The sequence below is a fragment of the Cibotium barometz genome, chromosome 28, assembly GCF_041138505.1.
Source record: "Cibotium barometz isolate CiBa-2024 chromosome 28, ASM4113850v1, whole genome shotgun sequence".
Classification (NCBI taxonomy): Eukaryota; Viridiplantae; Streptophyta; class Polypodiopsida; order Cyatheales; family Cibotiaceae; genus Cibotium; species Cibotium barometz.
In genome coordinates this window covers 55,321,848-55,326,633 of record NC_141073.1, presented here as the reverse complement: position 1 = coordinate 55,326,633, position 4,786 = coordinate 55,321,848, and positions in this window count along the sequence as shown.

Below are 4,786 nucleotides of genomic sequence, written 5' to 3'. Positions count from 1 at the left end.
AAGGAGGTGGCCGAACAGGTAATCAGAATTATGGCCAGCAGCAGCAACAACAACAACAGTCCCAGAATTCACAACAACAACAACAACACGTAGGTGGAAGATGCCAATGCAGAGGCAGGGGGAGTCAAAGAGGTCGTGGAAATCGGCAAAGGTAGTATAATGATACACGTGGATGCTTTTATTGTGGTGGTAAGCCTGGACATGTGCAGACAGATTGTTATAAGAAGCAGACTGACATGCAAAATGAAAAATTGCAGCAAAACAACTATGCATCCTCGAGCAGAAACAATGAGGATAATGAAAGGTTGTTTGTTATGCAGCATGTCGTTAATGCCATGTCTGAAAATGTTGAAGCAGCACATAAAGATGATGTATGGTACGTTGATTCAGGTGCTTCGAACCACATGACAAGTCATGGGGAGTGGTTCAAGGAGATGAAAAACCTTGAAAGACCAGGTTTTGTGGAAACAGGGGATGACACTGCTCATCCAATTGCCCATGTTGGAGATGTGCCACCGTCTATACAGGATGGCAAAGTGAAGTACCTTACAGATGTACTTCATGTTCCGAACATAACAAAGAATCTGGTTTCAGTTAGCCAGATGATTAAGCAGGGTTTGCAGGTTTGGTTTAACCTTGATGGTTGTTATGTTAAAGACTTTAAAGACAAGTGCAGGTTGGTTGCAAAAGGCAACAGAGTGGGCAGAATGTTGAAGACTTTAAAGACAAGTGCAGGTTGGTTGCAAAAGGCAACAGAGTGGGCAGAATGTTTACATTGAATGTAAACATGCCTGAAGTGAGTGCTGCGATGTTTGTAAATGGTTCAGGAATTGTTGCAGACACAAACATTTGGCATAAAAGAATTGGACATGTGAATGTGCAGAGAATGAAGTCTATGCAGACTAAAGGAATTGTGACAAGGCTGCCAAAGTTTAAAGTTGAAGGTATGCAAAAAATATGTGAAGCATGCCAATTTGGAAAACAAACAAAGCATGTATTTCCACGTAACAGAAATGTGACCAGAAATGCACTAGATGTTGTGCATTCAGATGTATGGGGTCCTACGAAGACCATGTCTATGGGAGGCTGCAGGTATTATGTGACATTTATTGATGTGACCACACAAGGAGACTGTGGGTATACTTCATGAAGGTGTGCAGTCCTGCAAATGTGATTAGTACATCACATAAAGGCAAAGAGAAAGTGGTTGAGCCCCTTAGTATGCCTGACATTTTTGCAGGGCATTCTCATGTTGATGGAGAGTCTAGTGGCTCAGAGATGAGCCTTGATGAGGAGCTTGGGATACCAGCTATGAGAACACTTAGTGTAAAGCAGGCTATGGAAGCCATGAATGCAAAGCTGCGAAGATCTAGGAGAGTGAAGAATCCTGTGCAGAGGTTTACCTATGATGGTTATGTTGCACATCACTATGCATACATGGCAAAAGTTGTACAGGTTGTAGAGCCCACATGCATTGATGAGGCTTTTGGAAATGTGTGTTGGGAGGAGAAAGCTATGGATGAGGAGATGGATGCTCTATATGAAAATGAGACTTGGGATTTAGTGCAATCGCCTGAAGGCAAGAAAGCCATTGGATGAAAGTGGGTGTACAAAGTAAAACATAACAGTGATGGAAGCATAAGCAGGTACAAGGCTAAATTGGTAGCCAAAGGATATGCACAGACATATGGCATTGATTATGAGGAAACTTTTAGCCCAGTTGCCAAGATGGCAACAGTGAGAGTTGTGATAGCAGTGGCTGCGTCAAAGAAATAGTCTTTACATCAAATGGATGTAAAGAATGCATTCTTGCATGGGGATTTGCAGGAAGAGGTGTATATGTTACAGCCACCTGGTTATGAGGATGTGAGTCACCCCGAGTATGTTTGCAGGTTGAAGAAAGCCTTGTATGGCTTAAAACAAGCACCAAGAGCATGGTCTGACAAGATTTTTAAATATCTTTTCACTATTGGCTTTCATGTAGCCAATGAAGATTTCTCGTTGTATGTGAGACACAGTGAAAGAGGGGTTGTGCTTGTTGTCATCTATGTAGATGACTTGATCATTACGGGGGACCATGATGCAGAGATCTTTGATGTAAAGATCTTGCTTAGACAAAAGTTTGAGATGAAGGACTTGGGGGAGCTCAGATATTTCTTGGGCATTGAGGTGATTAGGTCACCACATGGTATTGGATTACTGCAAAGACAGTATGGCTTGGACATGTTGTCCAAGTATGGTATGACAGACTGTAAGCCTATCTCAGTGCCATTGGATCAGAATGGCAAGTTGAGTGCGAATTCAGAAGAGATTTTGGAGGATCCTACTATGTATAGGCGCATAGTAGGAAGCTTGATCTACATGATGATGATCACCAGGCCAGATTTGAGCTATGCTGTTAGGTTGGTGAGTCAATTTATGCAGGTTCCTCGGAAGACGCATTTGGATGCATTGAGATGCATACTGAGGTATGTGAGGTCTACTTTGCATTGTGGACTATTTTATGAAATTGGGACAGAGAAGATGCTGATTGGGCTGGTAGTATCTCAGATAGAAGATCTACTAGTGGCTTCATGTTTTCTTTGGTGTGACTTGGAGCAGCAAGAAGTAGCCTACGGTTGCCAATACAGAGGCCGAGTACAGAGGTGCTGCTCTATGGTGGTAGCATGTGAGGTAGCTTGGTTGAGAAAGCTACTTGCAGATTTGGGTTTACACACAAGTTGTCATTTTCTATGTGACAACATTAGCAGTATACAGTTGGCCAGGAACCCAATTTTTCATGCTCGCACGAAGCATATAGAGGTCCACTACCATTTTGTCAGACAGAAGGTTTTAGCAGGAGACGTTGACCTTGTTTATGTCAGCACCACACAGGATCAGGTTGCTGACATCTAGTACAAAGAAGCTTCGCAGATTCAGGGCTTCGCTTGGTGTACATGAGATGGAGTTGAGCTCGAGGGAGAGTGTTGAGATATCGAGCTCATCTAGTGAGGCGGTGGACACTGATGACCCGCCCTGGGGATAGGCCCCACACTTACACCACTGGCATGGTTGGTGAGATCATGGGTGATATGCAGCCAGTGGGATGACAGGCTGTGTGACAGCCATTCTAGAGACTGGCATAGTTATAGCGCCAGCTCATTTAGTTGGGTTCACACTATAGAGAACCCTAGTATGTATTTGGTTGAGTACCTTTTTCATATGTGTGTACTCTTATCTTTGTATATGGTGTGTTGAGTGTTGTGTGAAGAAGAAGAAGATTTTCAGCCTCTCACCTTGTGTGTGTACTCTTATCTTTGTATATGGTGTGTTGAGTGTTGTGTGAAGAAGAAGAAGATTTTCAGCCTCTCACCTTGTGTGAAGAAGAAGAAGATTTTCAGCCTCTCACCTTGTGTGTTCTCTTTTAGGGTTTTGTGAGTGTGTGTGTGCTTGCAAGAGCTCAAGCTCTCTTCTCCCCTGCATCTTTTCAATATAGACTTCAATATATCCCATAACTAAATCATAACAATTATATTTCACCCACTTGTTTCGCTCAGAAAATCCTAATAAACAATCCAAATAAAATAGAAATAACATCATTAAGCTCAACTATTATCTTCAATTTCACACGACTAAATCACATTCAGAACAATAAGATGGTCAAAATAGAAAAGAAAACATAATAACTCAAACAAAATTAAACCATAACAAAACAACATAACAGATAACAAGATAGACATACCTCCATTGCTCTCTTGTTCTTTGATTCTTTTGCAAAGATTAATGAACATAAAGATGATTGAAGGGGAAGATGAATATGTGATTCCAACTAAATGGCACCAAATAATCAACATCATACCCTTCAATTTCTCTGTTTTTACAGAAGAGAAGAAACCCCATGATTGAGAAGATCTTAAGCTATTAATGTTGAACCTGGAATAAGCATTATTCGATAAATCTATTGAATGTAATGGGAATAAGGTTCTAATATTATTTTTTTAAATTCAACAAGGTTTCAAACTGAGCAAACCAAAGTTCCCAAGGCAGAGGGAAAACACCTGCTGGGGATGTTAGAGCTGTGGTTTAGGAGGGAAAGAAAGCTTTTGAGCATAGCTACTAAAGAAAACAAACATAGATTTGAATTTTCTCTGTACAAGGAGAGAAAGTGAAAAACCTAAAGCAATATCTCATCAAAGCATACTAAAATCGCCCTACACTAAAAACCCTATTGATGCTTCACGTTTTTAGATCAAATAGAATATTATTATTTCAGATTTGAGAATTTTGAGGACAGGTAGTCCTAACTTTGGACATATAAAGAGATCTCCTTGATTCTAAAAGAGGAGGGAGAGTAACAATATTATAATATTTTTTCACCACTTTTCCTTGATTCATGGAAGAGAGAGAAAGCTCTTAAGAGACAAAATGGAGAGTCCATATTTCTCCTAATGCTCTTTCATGAAATAGACCCACACTTTTCTAGAAGTGTGTAAACACTTCCCTTTTCTCTTTCATGAAATAGACCACTTCAGCCCACTTACTTGATGATGCATAGTTTCCTTACCTATAACTTTTTACTTTTTATGTTATTCTACGCTTTATAGTAGTCCTTGCTATATGCCCTGGTTTGCCACAATAATAGCACTTTGTCCTATTTTCACTCTGATTTTTTTTTGCCATCCACGTTGATCTCTTTGACTCCCTATGCTTCTAAAGTAACCTCTTCCACATGTCTATGAATTAGTTATTGTCCATGATTTATGTTTACATATCGGCTTGTACCTCAGCCTCTAGATAAAGATTTTTG